This window comes from Xyrauchen texanus, chromosome 10 (genome assembly GCF_025860055.1).
Source record: "Xyrauchen texanus isolate HMW12.3.18 chromosome 10, RBS_HiC_50CHRs, whole genome shotgun sequence".
In the NCBI taxonomy this organism is placed as follows: Eukaryota; Metazoa; Chordata; class Actinopteri; order Cypriniformes; family Catostomidae; genus Xyrauchen; species Xyrauchen texanus.
The window spans coordinates 46,673,939-46,698,108 of NC_068285.1; the positions used below are offsets into that span (position 1 = coordinate 46,673,939).

General features: G+C 42.5%; 1 pseudogene; it reads left to right on the forward strand.

Moving 5' to 3' along the window:
- Positions 1 to 1,049: 1,049 nt before the first annotated feature.
- On the forward strand, positions 1,050 to 14,979 carry LOC127650125 (uncharacterized; annotated as a pseudogene).
- The last annotated feature ends 9,191 nt before the right edge of the window (positions 14,980 to 24,170 follow it).

The window sequence follows — 24,170 nt, forward strand, 5'->3', positions numbered from 1 at the left end:
TTGCCATGTCCCCAGTGTTGTTCATTCAACTTCGATCTAAAAAATAACTGATAAAAACCTATGTTTCCAAACATTTCATTATTATTTCATTTTCCTGGTCAAAATCGATTTAATCAAATGTTGTTAACTTTTGTGCAAATAAATAATGGTTTTATGTTCGTCCCTGGTGGTCACTGTCCACCCTATTAAGATGCATTACTGTCCCGTTAAGAAATAAAGCATATTTCTCAATTACATCAATCTCATGAGGTGACATCACATCAATGGTGGGAAATTGAACTGTGGTAAGCTGTGTGATTTTTCTACCTCTCTTAATATGTGATTTCTATGTTTTCATTAAGTGAGTTTAATGTGTTTTAACATAGTGTGTCCACCCTGTTAGGCCTAATTATTGAGGAGATCAAACAAATTGAATAATTAAAAAAATTATTTGTGATAAAATATAGATTCATTATCTAGTATTCAAGGTCATCCTAGCCATTATGCTAACACAAGCAGGTTAAAGGCTAACTTTAGCTCAAAATCTCCACCCTGTTAGTGTCCACTCTGTTAGCCTTATTCAACTAACAGGGTGGACACCAATATAACAGGGTGGACATGTATATAGTAATGTCGACTTAAAACATAATTGTTTTAAGTAAAATATAATATTTATTTTAAATATTTTTTGTATTGCATAGAGCTGGAAACAAATCCTAGGGTTAACACTATTAAGAATGGCACCTACACTAAGTGCAGCTGAATCACAGCGGCGTTACAGAGCACGCTGTGATGCTGACCAAGAGAGAAGGCAGCAATACTTTGAGAAAGAGAGAGAAAAATGGAGACGGGACAGCCTCCAAGCCAACGAGTGCTTAATCCATATCGACTTCAGTGAAAATTACACATTTAAATATCACAATGCGATCCAGTCTGTACATTTTGGAGGATCCCACCAACACACGATCCCGCTGCACACTGAACAGACACCAATATCATTCTGTTCAATCTCGTCCTCATGACGACATGACCCACCAGCGATCTGGGCCCACCTGGAGCCTGTCCTGGAGATGGTGAAGACCAAGTGCCCAAAGGTGGAGAGGCTTAATTTCTTCAGTGATGGCCCAGCAACACAGTATAAACAGAAGGGCAACTTCTACCTTCTGTCCACTGAGCCATTCGGGCATGGTTTCAAAGACCTGTCATGGAATTTCTTTGAGGCCAGCCATGGCAAAGGAGCTCCAGATGGCATTGGAGGGACAATGAAGCAGTCAGCTGACCGGATTGTGCGCTTGGGAGAAGATGTTTATCTCATACTACTGTATATCATCTCTTCTAACCTCAGGTCCCTGCTCTGACCCCTGTTAAGGGCACAATGAGGGTGCACCAGGTAATCAGCCTCTTACCTGGGCAAATCAAGTATAGGGACATCAGTTGTTTCTGTCAGAGACAGGAGGATCGCCTGTATTGTGCTTGCTTTAAGCTAAAAGTAGCTACTCTGGGTGGTGTTCCAGTGACACCCTGACACAGAGAGACCCCATGGTGACCAGAGTCATTTGACAGGAAGTACATTGGAGAGTGGTGTATTGTCAAGTATGATGCTGACGTGTACCCTGGCATTATCATGAATGAGGAGGAGCATAGCATTCAGGTTAAGTGTATGCATCGCAATGGGGTAAACAAATACTTCTGGCAACACCACGTAGATGTCAGCTGGTATGCAGATGAGCAACTTCTGTGTCTTATACCAGAGCCACAGGCACTTAACAAGCGCTCTATCCAACTGGATAAATCCACGTGGAAATATCTAGAAGACTACCTTTAAGTAAACTTAAAATGTAAAGTTATTTCCCTTTTTGTATTCTTTGTAATAAAATTTATTAAATCACATTAAGGTTTTGTCATTTGTTGGTGTATTGTCCACCCTGTTATGTTACTGTCCACCCTGACATGTTGCCATTTTTCTAACATAGTTTAATGACATTACCAAATATCAAGTGTATATTTGTACTTAAATAAATATATGGAAGAGATTGACTATACATGCTAGAAAGTTTGAGTAATTCTTATCATAATTGACTTTTCTTAAGAAAAAAAAGTGGAAGAATATGTCCCGTTGTTATAATGTGTGCTTGTTTTTCTCAATATGAGAACACATTAAAACAGTTATGTCTAAGTCCTTAACAGGGTGGACATGTCCCTCATGTCATGTTGTTAATGTTTATACAATGTTACTACAATTTAGGTGCCTGAGCTCGACCAATATGTTTTTCAGCAAGTTAGATATGTCCTTTATATAATAGAACATTAAAATATAGGTAAATCAACAATTTATTTATCCCAAGTTATGAAGTCCAAATGGCACTCTATAAAAAAAGTGATCCTGTTGACAAAACTCTCTAATGTGCACTGTACCAATTTCCCACCACAGGATAATATTCTCATAGCTATTCTTTTCACTTTTGCAAGTTTCCCAGAAATATTTAAAACTTTCACAAAAAAACAATTATTGAAGCAACTTGACATGAAATGCCAATAAACACTTTAATGCCTATGATCAGCAATTTGTGTAGGGATTATTGCTATATGAGAGTCAGAAGTCTGTCAGACACTGACTCTAGAGGTTCAAAGGGGGTCCCAACCAGAACATTCAGGACTATTGCTAAGCCCCAAGAAGGAGTCCTGGTCCTAAAAGGAGGCCTCAGTCGCATGACTCCACGAATGAAGAGAGCGAGTAGAGGATGCCTCCTCAAAGGCACCCCGTCAATCAAGGCATGGCAAGCCGAAATGGCAGCCACATAAACCCTGAGAGTAGCGGGGCATATGCCTGCTGACAGTTTTTCCTGCAGAAAGTCCAGAACTGAAACAATCTGGCAATTAACTGGATCTTCATTATGCACTTTTAGTAGAGGGAAACGCATACAGGCACATTCTGGGCCATTTATGCGCCACCCGTCCAGCCCCAGGTGGGTGACTCCGGGAGAAGTAGAGGAGACATCGCACTGTTCATAGAGGTGAAGAGGTCCTCTTCTGCCCTGTAAAATCTCACCAGATTTGTTCCAAGTGGAGGGAGCCCTAGCACTTAAAATGGTCTCAATAACTGGACGCTGTTACGCGCATGCACGGTGGTGTGTTTTGTTGACATCATATATGCATGCACACTACTAGAGAGTTGGTGAACAATCGTGGAACAATCGGATGTGCTTTGATCTTCCAAGAAAAATTATGTAATAATTAACAACATTGATTGTATATCGGTAGGTATTTCATCTTTGGAATCTTTATTTATTGTTTTGTTGTTTCAACGTGTATAGTCGTGTGTAGTGTTATGCATCCGAAGCGAAACGTGTTTAGCTGATATGACTTTTAAGATAATCACAGTGATTCTCATTTTAATCTTTTACTTCAGAACATAATACGATATGGACAGACTGCAGGGCTAATCTAAAATGAACATGGTTCGGCTCAGCTAATGATTACTTATTTGTTATTGCATTGTTCTAGATGAATGTCTTTAAAAAGGGCAGTTGCCCTGTAATTTCAAGGTGCACACGGTGCTGTAACCTGTATCACTGTCCTTTTTGTGAGACGTACAAATCCACATCACAACTGTCCATTGATAGCCATGTAGAGAATCATCTCAAATTGGCAGTACATCATGATGGTGAGTATAATAATTTCACCTCTACTAATATTATTTTGCTTTATAAAATTTGATCAGAGTAATGCATGTGTGTTACTTTTCCCCCAGATTTTGTGATTGTTAAGTGCAATTTACACTATAGAGAAAATGCACATTTTCACTGCTGTTATTGTCCTGCTACGGTAATAAGAATAGTGCAGTTAATTACTTATCTTCAAAAAAGTAAACAAAAGTTGGCTATTCCTGGCCAGGAAGCTCAATCTCCACTCCTGCATAGACCAGCAGCCATTGCTCCACTTCCTACTATTTCGGCACAGACTTCTCATGTCATTACACAGGCGCCTCCCCTGACATGCCCCATGGCTATCTTCATCTCCAGTTACATCAGTGTTTCGGTCTCCACCAATGACACAGTCTTGGACAAGTCCCTTATGTCAACCTTTGCAACCTGGAACAACTTGCCCTCTTTCTGAAGCTCCATTTTCTCTTTCTGCATCCACCCAAGTACTTCTGTCTCCGACTATTTCCTCTGTCCATGTTCTACCAGTGCAACCAACAGTAAATCGTCCTCAACCAAAGAAGAACAGAATCAGATGTGATCATTGTGATATGGAATTGAATAAAAATAACTTGCGTGTTCACATTAGAAGAAAGCACACCACAGTTAAAGAGGCCATCACATTAGAACGACATTTACCTTGACAAGTAAGCATGGAATTTTTGCAGTGGCAAAATCTTTCAGTGCACCATCAATTCCCATCCATGTTCAAAAAAGTATTTGGGGTGTAAACGACAAAGTTATGTGTGAGCTAGACCAATGTAATGCAAGTGCTGAATTTGCTCAAAGGAGTGGCCTGAAACCATTTGAGTGCTGCCATCTCATGTCTTTAGCTTTCTGTCCCAAAGATGATGGCAATTCTGTTAATCTCAAAGAGGAAACCCTAACAGAGAAAGTAGGAAAGATGCATGCATTGAAAGGCAATGCATGGCAAACAAAGAAGATGTGCCACTTTCTGTAGCAATCACATTTGCTGGGCCCTCAACAAAAAAATATATATCAGTGTATGAGCCAAAAATGTCTTATTACTGCAGACTTTGAAGAGTGACTGTTGTATATGACAGTAAGAAGATCACATGGGCCTGTCCATGTAATAAAACAAAACAGGCATGTATTCACAAAGCAATAGCTAAATGGCATTTATTTCAAAGTCAGAGAGCTCTATTCGAGAAGGTGAAGACAACCGAAAGGATTGATTCCATGCAGAAACCTCAACAGCAGTCTGAGAGTGTGGATGACTGTAGTGATCGTCAGTACCCACCTAATGATTTATTATGAAAAATAAATCTCTACCTGTCGACCTTCCTCAAAATTTGGTTAGTGGTCTACAACATGGTAGTGAATTTAGACACCAACTAATTCCTGAAGAAGCGTTCTGCTCCGAATGTGAGGGTAATCATGTTCTAAGTGACCCAATTATTATAACCTCACAAGCAAAGATTCTGACCTTTACTGGGGTAGTTGAAGGTAAATATTGTTAAATAAAACATTCTATTTGTTTAAAGAGTGTACTTGTTACGTAAGTAGGTGAGCCAGACGAGGAGTGGGGATCTACACGCGGGTTCTTTATTGAACAAAATGAAAATAAACAAGACAGGAACAAAGGAAACAACCACGAGGGGGAAAAATTAAACCAAAACATGAAAACATCAAGGGAACACGAACAGGGAGAACAGGGAGAACAGGCAGAACAGGGAGAACAGGGAGAACAGGGAGAACAGGGAGAACAGGGAGAACAGGGAGAAGCATCTACATCAGACATCCACAAACAACGATCGACAGAGACTGAACAAACAACCGGGCTTAAATACAGAGGGGTAATGAAGATCAAATGACAAACAGGTGAAAACAATGATGAAAGCTGGCAGTGATGAGGGCCGGGAATTGTGGGAATTGTAGTTCATGAGAGGTGACAGGTGAAACACGGGGCAGACAACAGGGGATCGTGACAGTACTGTTATTTTGTATTTAACTTTTCTGCTCTCCATTAAGGAATTTCAACTTACTACAAAGTTTGTAGCAACTGCAAAATGATGTACAGGTACCAGGAATTTATTGCTGGTATCCATAATGTAACATTCACCTTGTCCCGTTTTGCCCTTACCTCTTCTTTGCCCATTTCGTACCGTATTTAACTCCACAGTCCCCTTGTTAGCGTGCACGTTCCCTGTTATTAGTTTTACCTGCACCTGCCCCCTCTGGCTCTCGCGCTCGCTCACATTCATCAGAGTATTAGTTTCACCCGCACTTGTTCTAATCACTAGATTATTAGTCTCACCTGCACTGTTCGTTTTCCCCTATATATACGCTGCCCTTTCACTTCACTCTGGTTGGTTATTGTTTAGTTTACCCCTTCGCTTTGCCAGCTCTAGTGTTCCCCTAGAATCCCCAGTCTTTTCCTCTCGCTTGTCTCGCCCCTTTGTATACTGATTTCCCGGCTTCGACCTAACGCTCCCCTTGTTTGGATTTGCCCCTTTGTCATCTACTGATTCCCCGGCTTCGACCTCTCGCTCCCTTTGACTACTCTTCACTGGATTTGCCCTATTTGTACTTTTGCTTTGCCTGCAATAAACGCAGTTTGACTATACATTGTGACTGTCTCTTCTTGTGCGGGTTACAGAATAACCAACCCCACCGAAGACAGTCACAATATATCCCGCGGAGGATTTGCGCAGCTCACTAGAGCGGATTTTTACAGCATGTTCGGCACAAGGATCTACGGTTGGGAGACATGACCAAGCGCTCACGGCCCAGGGGCAGCAGGTTGGTGCTATTTCCCATTCATTTCACCCTGTTCCACCTGTGTCTGTCCCTGAGCCCGTTGATGCGCTCAACGCATCCGCGAGCACCGTAAGCTTTCCACCCCTGGGGAGGTTTGATGGCTCTTCGGATGCTTGCCAAGGGTTTTTTTATGCAGGGCAGCGGTTGTAGAACTATAAACCTTGCCCTTAACATTATGGACCCAGTGGCCCAACTCTTGGTTTTGCGTCAGGGGAGTCAACCCTTGGAGGCTTATGTGGTTGACTTTTGTGCCCTGGCTAACCACTTGAACTTTGATGAGGTGGCTCTGAAAGACATTTTTCAATGTGGACTGAATGAGCCAACCTCATCGTTCATGCCTGGTGGTCACTGCTCCCTCAACCTGGCTCAATTTATTGACCTCGCCCTACTGTTCGCTGGTTCCTCATTTACTGTGGGGGAGGCAGACACTGAACCAGAGTTCCACGCCACGGCCCCAGTCTCGAAGCCTACCACGGCCCCAGTCTCGAAGCCTGCCACGGCCCCAGTCTCAAAGCCTGCCACGACCCCAGTCCCGAAGCATGCCACGGCCAGCGAGCCAGCACCCATGCTTGCCACGGCCAGCGAGCCAGCGCCCATGCCGTCCACGGCCAGCGAGCCAGCGCCTGTAACCTCGAACGTTCCCATGGCCACACTCCCTGTTGGCCGAAGGAGAAGAAGGAAGAGGGCACCTTCTCCCCAGTCTCGTCTTGTGCTCAAGACCACAGAGGTTCCCTCAGAGTCTTTCACGGCTCTGCCGGCCTCTTCTCCGCCCCCAGAGTCTTCCACGGCTCTGCCGGCCTCTGCTCCACCCTCAGAGTCTTTCACGGCTCCACCGGCCTCTGCTCCGCCCTCAGAGTCTTCCACAGCTCTGCCGGCCTCTGCTCCGCCCTCAGAGTCTTTCACGGCTCCACCGGCCCCTGTTTCACCCTCAGAGTCTTCCACGGCTCTGTTGGGCTCTGCTCCGCCCTCAGAGTCTTCCACGGCTCTGCCAGCCTCTGCTCGCCCCTCAGAGTCCTCCAGGGCTCCGCCTCTCGGGCCTCCCAGGGCCCCGCCTCTCGAGCCTCCCAGGGCTCCTCCTCTCGAGCCTCCCAGGGCTCTGCCTCTCAAGTCTCTCGAGCCTCCCAGGGCTCTTCCTCCCGAGCCTCCCCGGGCTCCGCCTCTCAAACCTCTCGAGCCCCTCAGGGCTCCGTCTCTCGAGTCTTTCAGGGCTCCCCCTCCTCTTGAGCCTCTCAGGGCTTCGTCTCTCGAGTCTTTCAGGGTGCCTCCTCCTCTCGAGCCTCTCAGGGTTCCGTCTCCCGAGTCTTTCAGGGCTCCTCCTCCCCTCAAGCCTCTCAGGGCTTCGTCTCTCGAGTCTTTCAGTGCTCCTCCTCCCCTCAAGCCTCTCAGGGCTTCGTCTCTCGAGTCTTTCAGGGCTCCTCCTCCTCTCAAGCCTCTCAGGGCTTCGTCTCTCGAGTCTTCCAGGACTCCTCCTCCTCTCGAGCCTCTCAGGGCTCCGTCTCTCGAGTCTTCCAGGGCTCCTCCTCCTCCCAAGCCTCTCAGGGCTCCGTCTCTCGAGTCTCTCATGGCTCCCCCCTAGAGCCTCCCGAGCCTCCTACGGCTTTGCTCCCAGAGTCTCCAGAGCTTTCTAGGGCTCCGCCTCTCGAGCCTCCTACGGCTCCGCCTCTCGAGCCTCCTACGGCTCCCCCTCCAGAGCCTCCTATGTCTCCACCTCCCGAGCCTCCCACGGCTCTGCTCCTAGAGACTCCAGAGCCTTCTAGAGCTCTGGCTCCCGAGCCTCCTACGGCTCTACCCCCAGAGACTACAGAGCCTGCCTGGTCTTCGCCTCAGAAACCTCCCACGGCGCCACCTCCCTTGGCTCCGCCTCCAGAGCCTTCCAGGTCTTCGCCCCTAAAGCCTCCTTCGGCTCCACCTCCAGAGCCTTCCAGGCCTCCGCCCCTAGAGCCTCCCACGGCGCCACCGTCATTGGCTCCACCTCCTGAGCCTTCCAGTCCCCCGCCTCTAGAGCCTCCTGTGGCACTACCTCCCTCTGCCCTGTCTCTTGGGCCCCCTATGGCACCGCCTCCTGAGCCCCCCGAGCCTTCCTCGGCGCCGCCTCCCCAGTCTCTCAGTGCCCCACCTGCCGAGTCTCTCACGGCTCCGCCTTCCAGGGCTCCGTCTCCCAAGTCCTCCGCGGCCCCGCCTTTCACGGCTCTGCCCCCGGAAACCCTTCCTCACCTGGTTCTGCCAGCTCCCCCAGTAACTGTTCGTCTTCCCGGACTTCCTGACCCTCTTCCTGTCCTGTGGCCTTTCCCCTGGCCTCCTGACCCTCTTCCTGTCCTGTGGCCTCTTCTCTGGCCTCCTGACCCTGTTCCTGTCCCGTGGCCACCTCCCAGGTCTCCTAGCCTAGTCCCTGTCCTGTGGTCACCTTCCAGGCCCCCGGACCCAGTCCCTGTCCTACAGTCACCTTCCAGGCCCCCGACCCAGTCTCTTCCCTATGTCTGCCCCCCAGATCTCCCGGCCACCCACCTGTCCGCTATGTCCCCCCTGACCTTGCCTTGAACTTCCCATTTACCCTGTGGACTATTTCATTGCCCCTCGTTGCCCTCTTGGACTGCCCTCTTGTTCTTGTGCCCCTTGGACTGCCCTCTTTTTGTTTTTTGAGTTTTTGTGGGTTTTCCGTTCTGGGGTTTTGTTCGTTGGGATCGTCTGGTATCTGATCCCTTGAGGGGGGGCTATGTAACATTCACCTTGTCCCGTTTTGCCCTTACCTCTTCTTTGCCCATTTCGTCCCGTATTTAACTCCACAGTCCCCTTGTTAGCGTGCACGTTCCCTGTTATTAGTTTCACCTGCACCCGCCCCCTCTGGCTCTCACGCTCGCTCACATTCATCAGAGTATTAGTTTCACCTGCACTCGTTCTAATCACTAGATTATTAGTCTCACCTGCACTGTTCGTTTTCCCCTATATATACGCTGCCCTTTCGCTTCACTCTGGTTGGTTATTGTTTAGTTTACCCCTTCGCTTTGCCAGCTCTAGTGTTCCCCTAGAATCCCCAGTGTTTTCCTCTCACTTGTCTCGCCCCTTTGTATACTGATTTCCCGGCTTCGACCTAACGCTCCCCTTGTCTACGCTTCTTTGGATTTGCCCCTTTGTCATCTACTGATTCCCCGGCTTCGACCTCACGCTCCCTTTGACTACTCTTCACTGGATTTGCCCCTTTGTACTGTAGCCTGCTTTTTGGAATAAAGCTGTTTTAATTCGACATTGTGACTGTCTCTTCTTGTGCACGTTACACATAACTTCAATGACCACCTTCTGCTTTCTTTACACTTGTGTGCAATTCTTCGCAATGCTCTTCAGGTAATATGTGTAACTACTGATGTTTATATTGTTTCATGTAATACGTATTATGTCATGTAACAATCTTTTTTCATTATACTCTATGAATATTCCTAGAATCACACTGCTGTTAGCAGAGTAATGAGCATACTTGAAGCCACTGCCAAAGCAAAATTCCCCAGCAAAGACACAGTGCTCCATGGTTACCTCCACTTTGAAGCCTTGAGCAGCCATGTTTATTCTTACACCTGCATCAGTTGTGGTTATCACCCCAAAGTGGTGATCATGGATCTCCACAAGAAAGGGGTCTTCAGTATTCCTTGTAAGTATGTGTTGGGTTCATTGTTGTTACAAATGCTTTCTAAAAACGGCATGTTCCTGATTTGTGAATTTGTGTGTTGCAGTCAGTGAAATAGCCACACCACCCTCAGAATTCAAGAGTGAGACAAACATTGTCTCTTTTTGGGAATCCGTAACGATGGAGATGATTGGAAGGGGATTTCTTTCAAGTAAGTTATTTAATCTGTTATATTATTTAGGTCTGTGTAACTAAAGAAACAAATTTTCTTTAATCTACTTTGAAGGGTGAGGGTCGAAATCCCTTGTCTCTTCAGATATATCAATACATATATATATCCTTTTATATCAATATCTGTTAGGGGTATAACAACTTATACATTCTGTATTTCTCTTAAGGTGGCAGAAAAAATCCCTTTGTAGTTTGTCCAAGTTATGATTACTGGGCTCCTTGAATTGGACCTAATACCCGGAAGTCAGACATTGTTCTAAACACTGAGCATGCAAAATTACAAAAAACAAAGTCCTGTGATGTTCCAGATCTTGACATCACAGAGCAAAGTTTAGGTGATGAGCTCTTTAATCTTAAGGTAAGAACAAATTTACAACATCTAATTATGTTTTGCAACAATTTTGGTTTTAACCAAAGCCTGTCATATGTTTAGGTTGATGCAGTGAGGAAGCTGTGCAAAGAATGTGGATTGGACACAAAGGGATCAAGGATGGATCTTGTGTTACGTTTGCGGACGGAAATGCAAAACCGCTCAGCGTACGATAAAATCTTCCAGCAGATTTGGGGTGCTTCTGGTAAATTGCCTGACTCTTATCTCTTAAATATATATATATAATAATACAAATATATTTTAATAATACATAAATATGTAGCTTTGATAAAAAATAATACTAATGTCCCAGGAGTTTATGTTGATGGACATTTCATTTTCAGCAATGATGCTTTCATTGGAAGATGCAAAATTGAATTTGCTATAAGAACCTACTAGTAATTTAACCATGGGTTAATTAATACTGAGTAAACTAGTCTCTGAGTCAACCCACTGACAAATTGTTGGTAAAAGTAGGTAGATTGACACAAAATGTACGAGTATGGTATGAAGAAATTATGAAAACCTAGTGAAAAACTAAACTATATTATGAAAAACTAAGTTAATAGTTGAAGTGTTACTTGTAATTTTTTGTTTGTTTTTAAGTAACCACTGTAATGATTTTTTCATATTTTCTAAATTGTACTTTCTTTAAATTGTACTTTTGTACTTTTCTCTTAGGTGGCTGGGAAGTCATTACATGTCCATGTGGGGTAGTCTATACCATCAAATTCAACATTAGAGCAGAGTCTCCCAGAGACTTTGCAGACTTGATGCTGAGTTGGAAGCACTTTCCTGATGTTGCAATATACGACTTTGCTAGAGGACTTTTAGCACATGTTAATCTTCATGAAGCAGATTCTTTACCTTTCAGTCCCCATGAAGAGAGACTTGCTGAACCAACTACAGCCAAAATTAATCTACCATGGTTGATAAATAAGAAGAAGGAAGATACCAACTGCCATCGTTTGACTGGATCATCAGAGCATTATTCTTTGTATGACAGATTCCATGAATTCAACACAAAAGACCCAAGATATGCTCTTGGAGAGTCCAAGTAGTCCCAGAACTTTGTGGATGGGTAAATACTCAAACCGCAGAGCAACTCTTTGCTGCAATGCGCAAAAACATTTATTTCCTGAACATGCTCACGCCATCAGGACACACATTTTTGATGCGCAACATCATTCACCATTATAACACGGCACAGAATAAGAACATTGAGGACAGCCTGAGAAAAGTTGTATCACCAAGTGATCAGTTCACCTTCAATGGTTATGGTCAGATAGTACTTGGTAATCTTTTTTATATATATATATATTACATATATTACTGGTCATTTTAAGATAGATATATATATATATATATATATATATATATATATATATATATATATATATATATCTTACAATGACCAGTAATTTTGTCATGTATTGTAAAATCACTTTTTCTTGTACTGTATGTACACAGTCAGTACGCCTCCACAGTCCCTAAATGATAGTGAGAAACTCTCATGTGATATTACACAAATAGACCCAGTACACTATAAGTAATGTCGTGATAAACACTGCATTTGTAAAATCTCACTTCACATAGTATAGTTGGGTCATAATATTTTGTCTCTTTTCAGACCCCCACCAGGTTCAGTGGTGGACTTGACAGCCCTACGAAATGTGCAGCCAAACAGGACATGCTGGATGCATCCACAAAGCAGTGACCAAATGAAGATGGTATGTTGAATTATTTAGCATTTTTATGCAAAGTGTATAATCATACTTACAATTGTTTTTGTTTTTCTAGATAAAAAAATGCTTTAAATGAAAAGGAATCACAAAAACAATTTTTGGCTCAAGTGGGAGCAACAATTCTGGACAGATCAAATTTTATTACCTTGGGCCATCCAAATGATGTTGAAGGGACTGCGAGTATTATCACATGCACAATCATCTTTTGTTTTGTGATGAGCGAATTTTAAATTTGGTTTCTCTCAAATTATTACAGATTTTGAATGCCTGCCTTTCAGTTGTCAGAGATATTGCTGACTTAAAGGTAATATTTTTCCTGTCTTCTGTGTGGAAACTTTTTTTTTTTTTGGAGTGAGAAAGTGTGCATAAGTGATCCTTTATATGCAATCAAATTTACTGTAATTTTAAATGGTATCTAACAGAACATAAAGGTCCATTGTTTTAGCTCATATGTGACAGTGACATGGTTGCCACCATTGTGTGCAGACCCTTCAGCTAACTTACCTGTAAGTATGACTGTGAAATTTTAATAGAAGTTAACTAGGGTCCTTTTAGGTGGTGTTTAAAAATGTTTGTTGTCTGTATTAGGACCATATAGCAAGATGTGACTTCATCTTACTGCCTTCCTGGGCTACAAACCATTGGATGATATGTGTAAGTCTTTTATGTTTAAATGATCAGTTCTCCTTAATGCAAGTAACACTGAGATATTTTGAAATAACTAACAATTGTATCTTCAAGAATCACTTAATAGAACCAGTTTTACAGATCATGAAACCAAAAAGCAGAGATATGTATTTGCTTGATTCACTGTACGGCACTGACTTCAGCGATTGTCTTTTCATTGGTCCCTACAGGTTTTTTCAGAAAAATATTAACAGTTCAAAATTAGTTCAGGATTATGGTAGTTCTGTTTTGTGCCATACATCCTTTTGCATGCATTTTCTTTTTTGTTTTATGGCTCATTTTTCATTGATGCTTAAACTATTTAAATCTACCTAATCCTTGGAATTATATTTTATAGTTCATAGATAAAATAGTTTAAACAATGATAAATGAGCCAAAAATTTGATTGGGGTTGTTCCACCCCAGTTTGTTTGTTTATTAGCATTTTATTATTATTTTTAGTCCATTTTTGTTTTAATTGTTGTTGTGGTTTAAATTCTTTGCAGAATACTTGCACAGCAACTGCATCCTGGGCCGTGGAAAGAGTATGGACTTGATGATCTCAACGTATGCAGTTTTCTTGTTGCCATCACTAAATTCTATTTTAAATATTCAACCACATTGTTTGTTTAGAATAATTATAACATGTTTATTTCAATTTAACTCAAAAGGCTCCAAGGCAGAATTGTTCAAATAAATGTGGAGTGTTTGTTTTGATGGTAGGAAGAATTTTTTGATAACAATAATAAATGTTTTTCATTGTTAATTTATTTTTCTCCCAAAACAATTTCATTAAAGTTCATTACTATTGTTTATGTCTGTTTTGATGTAACTTACTATTAATGTTACAGTACGCAATCTATGTTGTAATGAGAGGTTTCTTTGATTTTGCTGAGGTGAGTTATCAAAACTAATTTGGGGAAAAAGTATATTCTCAAAGGGTGATTGTGATTTACATTAAGCATATTTTCCAGTCTGACATGGCTGCAGTAAGGCGATGGTGGTGCTTGCTCCTGCTAGCAAATTATCCTGTGAAGTAAGCCTATTTGCATTTACTTCCAATAAATAAAACATATTTATTAGTAGTAGTAGGTGAAGGAGGAGTAGAAGAAGCATTTTTTATCCTCCCTTTAATAATGTTAATTTGCACAGTATTTGGTATTTTATGGTGATATATTTCCCCCTGTGTGGAGTAAATACTTTCTGTTGTTGTTGTTTTTTTTTAAATATAATTTAAGATCAGATGCTGAAAGAAAGCTTAAGACAGTTATAACTTTTTATACATTTTATCATCAGTTGTCAGACTAGTTTAAGTATTTTAGTTAAAGTTCCATTTTCCATAAATACTTCATGATTGATGTATTGGTGTGAATATAATTTCTTTCTTTAGGAGAATTGGAAATGGAAGCTGATGAGGTGCTAGAGGTGACAGATGAGGTGGACATAAGTAAGGTTGGAGTTTTCCCTATTCCAAATGTTTTTATTTTTAACATGTTAAATGTATGCTATTATTTGACTAGTATTTTATATTGAATAACATTAAACAAAATCGTTTTGAGCAGATGTCAGCTGAGATCCTGAGACATATCCTCATGAATGTGGTCAAAGAAGATGGAGATGTGGCTTTCTTCAGACTGTCTCTGACGTGCTGGCTTTTCCATGATGTTGTTTGTGAGGCATCATTCAGAAAAGAGGCTCATTTTACCTGGCTTGACAGTAGGTTATTTCATTTTATTATTTTTATATTTTTACCAGTAGACAGTTCTACACATTAAGTTTAAACTGCAAATGCATTTTAAGCTTTGCTCAGAACGTTTCATTATTTTAAATCTCTTTCTAGGTGTTGTCAACTGGAATGCATTCTCCAGTGACTACAAGGAGATGTATTGAGTGCCATATAAGCTGACCAGTTGCCTTTGTTGTGGGGACTTATTTAAAGACTTCCCGCCAGGCTATGTTGGAGATGGAAGGAAAGGAATCCTTCGTGCCTTTTACTCGACCAAAGACTTTTAAGGTTACTGCTCAGCAGACTGCTTCATCTGTGACGGCAATCACTATAGCCCAAAGGACAACTATTTATAAATATAAATGGTCACTTTAGTGACAAGCGCTTGATCTGACTGCTGTGATCAGTTTGTATATTAAACTTAAAATCAGTTGTTGTTTTTTTGTTTTGTTTTAATGTACGTACATGTCACTTATCATAAATGGTCACTTTAGTGACAAGCGCTTAATCTGACTGCTGTAATCAATTTGTATATGAAACTTAAAATCAGTTTGTATTTTTTTTTGTTTTTTATGTACGTACATGTCCTGCAGACACTGAAATAAAAAATATACTTGTGGTGACAACATGCTATTAATCCATCAAATTTAGGTTTAAAATCATGTGATTTAAAATGTTGTAAAATTAACTATTTTGCTTGTATGTAGAGAGAAACTAGGATCATATTTATGTAAATAATTATTCATCAATAATTACTTATTACTATTTATCAGTACTATTACTACACAGGTTAGAACATTATCTCAATACAATATTAAGCATACATGTCACTTAAAACCAGCGCATACACATTATAACCCAGAGATTGATACTGCGCGTGCGTTTATGACGTCGCCAAAACACACCACCATCCAGTACGTATTGGACCATCCAGCTATGTCATCGTGCTACAGGCTGCAGTGAGGGGTGTCTCAGTTTACACTCCCCCATCAGTATTTTCTATCTGGACAGTAATTTTGCTCCCACATACGGGCATCCAGGGAAATAAACTGCCCTGAGCTTGCCCTGGGCCCCAAGGAGAATCCGACATGCCAGAGATTCAGCTGACGTGAACGTGGACCTCCTTCATGGTTTATGTAAGAGACTGCCGCTGTATTGCCCACCCGCACCAAGACATTGCAGCCTCTGGAGGAAGTATTTCAGGGCCAGAAATACAGCCATCAACTCGAGACAGTTACTGAGACAACCGAGCTGACGACCCTCCCATCCCCTTGAGCTGGATGACCACTTAAGACCGCTACCCAGCCCGTCAGGGAGGCGTCTGTATTTAGCAGCCTGTGATGATGAGACACACCTAGAGTGGGACCCAAGGTAATAAACCGGGGTCTGAACCACATAGAAAGGGAACAAAGCATGTGGCGCATAACCCTAATTAGCCCTAGGGGACTGGCCCTTGGATGAAATCCCCTGGCTTTTAGCCACAGATGAAACGGTCTCATATGGAGAAAGGGTCAAAAGGATCACCGTGGATGCAGACACCATGAGACCTAGTATTTGTTGATACTGGTGAACAGTGCAACCTTGACCTAGCCTGAGTTTGCTCAGGGTGTTCTGAATGGACGTGATACGAGCGGGAGACAACTGTGCCCGCATCGTGATCGAATTCCATATAACCCCCAGATAGGTGATTCCCCGGGTGGGAGAGAGAACGCTCTTTGACGTTGAGTCTCAGACCCGGAGAAACCAGATGAGCTAAGACAATATCCTACTGCCAGTTCTTGGAACTGCGCTAAGATCAGCCAGTCGTCTATGTAATTCAGAATGTGGATGCCCCGGAGTCATGAAGGAGCCAGTGCTGCATCCATGCATTTCATGAATATGTGGGTTAATAGGGCTAGGCCGAATGGAAGAACCCAATACTGGAAGGCTTCGCCCCCGAAAGCGAACCTCAGGAACTTCCTGTGCTGTGGCGGAATTTCTATATGAAGATATGCGTCCATGTGATCGATTGTGACCAGCCAAGCGTGATGTTGGGCTTGTGACACGATCGTCTTGATAGTTAGCATCTTGGACTTGAACACCCTGACTGAGCTTCAAGCTTTGAAGATCTAAGGTCGGACACAACCCCCCACCCTTCTTGGGAACCAGGAAGAATTCTCTGTAATAACCTGACTCTTTCTCTGGAAGGGGAACATGTTCTATGGACCTTAGACCAAGAGATTTCACAGTTCTTTCCACAGTAGAAATGCCTGCTCCGGTTTACTGTAGTGGGGACCACGCCATTGAAACACGGAGGGAGGCGAGCAAATTGAATTCTGTAGCCCTTTTCTACTGTTCTTAGGACCCACATAGAAGTATCTGGCAGAAGTTTCCACGCTGCCAGGTACTCTGAGATGGTATTAATTTAAGACTTCCTGTTGAGGGGGTGTTGAGTGTTCCGCGTCCTGGATTAAGGTAGGAAGCAATGGTACACCCAACTCTTTGTTGGAAGTCTCTGTCACCCGAAACACCAAAGGCGGCGGGAGTGAAGAAGTTTCGTGAAGGTATCGGGAGGGCAGAAGTGGATGGTACATGCCATCCCCACAAGGCTGGGTACAAGACCGTCAGGATTTCTTCCTTTTCGAAATTACGAACCTGAGGTCCTGCTTGGGGGGCTGCTGAGGGCGACGAGCCTGTCCCCAGTCTTTATGAGGGGGAGCACGACTCGCCACACTCTGTTTCTGAGCCTCCCTCCTAGCAGATTCGGGGCAGGACTGGGTGGCCAACGGCCCCGCCCCCTGAGTGCAGCGAGGAAAAAACTGCCCGGCGGCTTCCTCGTGGATTTTCGTGTCCTGGAATCTGGAGATAACCATATTCATGGCGTCACCGAAGAGACCAGAAGGCGGAACCAGGGCATCGAGTAGGAAAACTCTGCTCTTATCCTTGATGCCTGAAAGGTTAAGCCATAAATGCCTCTCCGTGCTGACTAAAGCAGACATAGATTGACCAATAGCAGGGGCTATCTGCTTGGTTGCACGGAGAGAAAAATCTGTGGCCCGACGAAGTTCAGAAAAGGCTTCTTCATCAAGCGTTGCACCCGCACTCAGGCCTTTCAGTAGGTCAGCCTGTTATGCCTGTAACACGGCCATGACCTGCCTGACTTGCCGCTTGATAAGCTTTCCCCACTAGCATGGAGGTAGTCCTGCATGGCTTAGTGGGGAGAGCGTATTTCTTCAGTGATGATGCGGAACCTGACGAGAGATAACCCGCAAGTGTCTCTTCGACCGGCGGCATCGTTGAATACCCTCGTGCCTCAGCACCCACGATAGTCGAATATAACGACATTGAGGGCACATAAACGCGAGAGGTATAATGCTTCCTCCACAAATGAGAAAGCACGTTGTGGAGGTCATCAAAGAAGGGAAGGGACTGATGAGGCGTTCCCTTCCCCTGGCCACCAAACAGAAATCTGTCCTCTAATTTGGAGCGTTTGGGGGTCTCTTGATCGCGTGGCCAGTCTAACTGGAGTCTGGCCACCGCACGAGTAACCACATCGAGTAACTCCTCAGAAGATTTTGGAGTGTTCGGATGTGGGTAACTCAAAGTCTGCAGACTCAAGAGAATCAAGGTCCCCCTCATGAACTGAAGAGGCGCCGGAGCACGCTTCAAGATCAGGTGAAGGACCAGCCGGCTCTGGGGAGAGAGCAAGCGAAAGGGACGGACACGTCTCTCGCTCCTCAACCAGATCCATACAAGATCCCCACGAATGAAGTGTGGGTGCCGGCACTCGGAAGCAAGGCGAGCGCAAAGCATTTTGACCAAAAGAAGGTCGCAATGCGCGCACCCGCCCTGCCCCAATGTGAGAGCAGCATGCTCTTCCCCCAAACAAACAAAACAAAACTGATGCGTGTCCCTGACAGACGCATCGTTTATTTTGATTCTCCGACATTTTCCCCCTTTTTTCTTTTTTATATATATATATATATGTATATATATATATATCAGAAAGAGAGAAAGGAGAAAAGGTTCACTGCGCACTGCCTAACCAAATTCTAAATCCTAGCTGAGGAAAAAAAGTTTCTGACAGGCTTGTGAGACACACACACACAGAGAATGCTCTGAAGAAAAGGATTTGACGACACGCTGGTGGCGCGTCCATTTATAGCCCGGTCACAGGTGCATCTAATGATTACACCAACTGAGGCTATAAATTCCAGTCAATGTTCATTGACGTGTTACACACATATTTCAGCTGGTCACAAACATGTAGGATTGTTCCCAAAGCGCTTTTCTCAGTGCAGCATCCTAGTGAAGCTTTTTGTAAAGGTAACAGAAGGGACATTTTGAACTTGGGATTTAAAACAGACACAAAAGTGTTAACAGCAATGGCTCCATGCAAATGTCTCCACTGTAAATCTCCCACTTTTTTGGCAGTGGTGACTTATATAGTGCTCTCCACTCAGGTCTTACAGTATTGTCCAGACCTAGCGATTCTCTCCATGGAGTCTCAATTCTTGTCCAAAGATTTTTTATTCAAGGCTTTAACACAGCTCTTGTATATTTCTTTACCCTTTGTAGGGTTAGAACCCACAATCATTAGCTCTTTTGTTTGCAAAATTATTGCAATTTTCTAGATTTGCAGTCACAGATTAACTTGGAAAGCAATCGTGGCAGTCAGGTTTTAAAACACCCGAACAGAAACCATTCAATAGTTCCATCTCTTCTCTCCAGATCAAAGTCTTCCATCTCTCAAGTAATTGCCCGCCCTGTCATTCCTAGGGTTTGTACAACTAGTTCCTCATTTGAGAGAACTGGACTTGTTAGTGCAACCATTTTTCCAAAAGTTATTAATTTAGCACTAAGTTTTTCAGTGAGATCAAAAGAATGTCCATGACATGACACATCCAAACGAGAACCAAAAATCAGGGGCTCCTGTAAAAGCCAAAAAAGAGAGTCAGTGTAATTGTCCATCCTCACGGTGAAAAGTGTCCATACATTGAACAAGTTCCGAAAACAAATGGGCAGCTTGGAGAGTTTAATCTGTGCCATATCCATCCAGAATAAAGCTTTATCAAAGCCTAGGCCTTCAAAGTTCTGGAGGTTGTCGCTCTCCAGTTTGAGTCCAACGGCCCATCAGAAATCTTTGGATGTATTGCATGAGGAAAGGCACCGTTCTGCTCTGAATATGAACAACTCCATGTCCTCCTTCATCTTTGGGTAAATAGAATCAGATGAATCAGAAGAATCAGAATCAGCTTTATTGCCAAGTATGCTTACACATACAAGTTAAGTCAAGTAAATTTTATTTGTATAGCGCCTTTTACAACACACATCGTTTCAAAGCAGCTTTACAGAAGATCAGGCATTAACAGACGAAAAAACTGTAATCTCTATAATGTCGATGAATCATCATTGTGTAATTAGATAAAATATGATTGTTTATCATGTTTAAAAATAAGTAATTAAATAATAATTGTATTAATAACCCCAAGGTTATTAACAAGGAATTTGTCTTGGTGACAGGAGCTTCCAGTGTACAACAATACAAAAACAGCTGCAAGACATAGATAATTAAAAACAAAAAAGCATAATAAAAATAAATAAGTATACATATACGTACATACACTCACCTTCATACATACCCACATACACACACGTAGTGCAAATCTATTACAAATCCGTTATATAAAGAACAAAAATACAGTATATTATGTACAGTGCAATGTATGTAATGGCAGAAGTGGAAATGTTGGATAATATAAATAGACTTAACTGTGTATTGCACATAATTATTGCTCAATGGGGCAATTTAACTGTTCATGGATGGATAGCCTGAGGGAAAAATCTGTTCGTGTGCCTGACTGCTGCCACAGTGCTGTTTGGAATGGTGAGGGGGGACAATGTGGGGGTGTTCCTAAAGTCCACAATCAGCTCCACCGTTTTGAGCGTGTTCAGCTCCAGGTTGTTTTGACTGCACCAGACAACCTCCTTTCTATATGCAGACTCATCGTCATCTCGGATGAGGCCGATGACTGTGGTGTTGTCTGCAAACTGCATCCTTGTTGGTGCAGTCATTGGTGTAGAGGGAGAAGAGTAGTGGGGAAAGCACACATCCCTGGGGGGCACCAGTGCTGATGGTACAGGTGGTGGAAGTGAATTTTCCCTGACTCACAAGCTGCTGCCTGTCCGACAGAAAGCTGGTAATCCACTGACAGATAGACATGGGAACAGGGAGTTGGTTTAACTTAGTCCGGAGAATAGCTGGAATTATTGTGTTGAAAGCCAAGCTGAAGTCCACAAAAAGGATCCTTGCGTATGTCCCCGGTCTATCCAGATGTTGCAGGATATGATGCAATCCCATGTTGAATGCATCATCCACAGACCTGTTTGCTCAGTAAACAAACTGAAGGGGATCTAGAATGGGTCCAGTGATGTCCTTCAGGTGGGCCAACACCAGTCTCTGAAATTACTTCATGACCACAGATGTCAGGGCAACAGATCTGTAGACATTAAGTCCTGTGATTTTTGGTTTCTTAGGGACAGGGATAATAATTGAGCATTTGAAGCAGCATGGGACTTCACACTGTTCCAGTGATCTATTGAAGATCTGTGTGAATATGGGGGCCAGTTGGTTAGCACAGGAACGAAGGCACGCTGGTGAGACGCCATCTGGGCCTGAACCCTTCCTTGACCTTTGCTTCCGGAAGACATCGCACACATCATCTTCACAGATCTTGAGTGCAGGTTGTGTAGCAGGAGGGGGGTTGTAGGAGGTGTTAATGTTTGTTTGAAGTGAAGGTCCGAGTGCGTGTGGGGTGTGAAATTGGGCGTTTCAAATCTGCAGTAGAACACATTCAGGTCGTCAGCCAGTTGTTGGTCCACCACAGGGTTGGGGGTAGGAGTACTGTAATTAGTAAGTTGTTTCAGGCCACTCCACACTGATGCAGGGTCGTTAGCTTCTCAGAGATTTCCTTATTCAGTGTGTTCCTGGCCTGATTATACAAGACTTTATCCCCACCCCTGTAAGCATCCTCTTTGGCATGACAAAGCTGTCTGAGTTTTCCATGGTTTATCATTGTTGAATGAGAAAAATGTCCTAGTAGGGATGCACATGCCCTCACATAAACGGATGTATGATGTAACAGTATCTGTGAGCTCGTCCAGGTCTGTAGCTGCAGCTTCAAAAACACTCCAATCAGTGCATTCAAAGCAGGCTTGTAGTTCCAGCTCTGCTTCATTAGTCCATCTCTTTACATTCCTTACAACTAGCTTTGTTGATTTTAATTTCTGCCTGTAGGTCGAAACAAGATGAACCAGACAGTGATCAGAGAGTCCCAAAGCTGCACGTGGGACAGACAGAGTAATATGCATCCTTTATTGTTGTGTAGCAGTGAACCAGTATATTCCTGTCTCTGGTGAGGCATGTAATGTGCTGTCTGTATTTGGGAAAATACTGTACACTTTGAGGAACCCAGTGCATCTCATCCCAGAAAAAGTTATTCAGAATAGCCTGGAACTTTTGCAGAGATTTAACAGGTGGATCTAGACAGGCCAGGCGATGCCAAAGTGAGGACGCACCAAATTATTTATTACCAAAACCCGACCTCTGTGATGAGAGCTCTGGATGTATAAAACTACATTTTAAGAAATTTGCTTTCAATTTTTACAACACTTTCCTCAAAATTATTTTGAACAAACAACTCACCTCCTAAAAACACTCCAAGGTATTTAAAACCCCCTCTAATCCATTTTAAGTTATCTGGAAGACAAGGCTCTCAATTTGCCCACCTACTATTAACAGAGCTTCACTTTTTAACCAGTTTACTTTAGTGGAAGAAAAGTTCTAAACCAATTTAAGGTCTCTAATAACATTTCAAAGTCACTTTGTCATTTATTAAAACCACACAGTTATAAGTATAAGCTGCTCTTTTTGCCTTAACCCTCTGGGGTCTGAGGGTATTTTGGGCCATGGAGAAGTTTTGACATGCCTTGACATTTGTGATTTTTTCAGTTGCTTAAAAACATATTAATGGCTAAGGTCTGATAACACTGTATTCAGCACAAACTGGGCTACAATAATATGTGAGCAACATGCATGTACAGGTTTGTATTTTTGAGAAAATAATGTTTATGCATGGTTTTTGAAAAAACTAAAATTTTAAGTCACTGAAATCACATCATATAACACATACTAAACATTTGTCCACAAGACTTTTGAGAACTGAAACTTGTAGCCTAGAGTTTTTGCTACAAAATTATGTGAAAACCATCCTGATCACTCATTCATACAAAACAATATAGTAATTCAAATTTTGTAAGACACTTTTAGTGTTGATAGGTAATATGCGAGGAGGTGTGAACTATCTTGAATATGGATGTATTTCACACCTGAGGATACAAAGACCCCTCCCCTGGGCCTATCAATGAGGGATAGAGAATGAATGTGAGGAGACTTAATGATCAAAATCAAGTTTTAAGTTAAAGAAGTAATCTGACTATATATTTTCTTTACATAAAGACTTTACTTAATTTTAGACCTACACTACTATTAAAAGAAGTCTCTTCTGCTCACCAAGACTGGATTTATTTGATCCAAAAATACAGAAACAACATTGATATGATCTGAACTCTTTTTACAATTTAAAAGAACGGTTTTCTATTTAAATATATTGTAAAATGTAATTTGTGATCAAAGCTGAATTTTCAGCATCATTACTGCAGTCTTCAGTGTCACCTGATCCTTCAGAAATCATATGTGCAAGCACAAGCTTTGTTGATAATAATGAGACATTTTAAACACTAGAGAAAATATAATCTAAACATTCATATTATTTTTATATGATATTACATATCATATTTATATCATATAGCATACAATTTAAATGCCTGGTTTAGCTGAAAAAACATTTACATGTAACCAGGGGTGAAAATCTCATCAAAACGGGTTTTTTTGTTGTTGCCCTGTTTGCATTTGTATTATTTTATTTCTTAAACAATTACTTTAAGAATATATCATTATATTATTTACAATACACACATTTTTATGATATTTTAGGGGGGGACAATCCTCAGATGGGGGGGTCCTGTAACTAAAACTTGCTTATTAAAACATATTTAAATTTCAATACTCTGAATCCTGGCTGGCAAGTCTGGAAACAGCCCCACTAGTAAACTATGAAAATTTTTATATAAAATAGCATGTCAACTATGAAAACGAATTGACTTACTCATCTGAAATTGTATCCTTAGCTGGATCAAATCTCTCTTCAAAATACAAACGTTCATCGGAATCCCGCTCTTCTTCTGAGGAAAATGTTAAATCTTCCATACTATCCTGGAAGTATCCTATCCATACTTTCTCATCTGTGTATTGTTG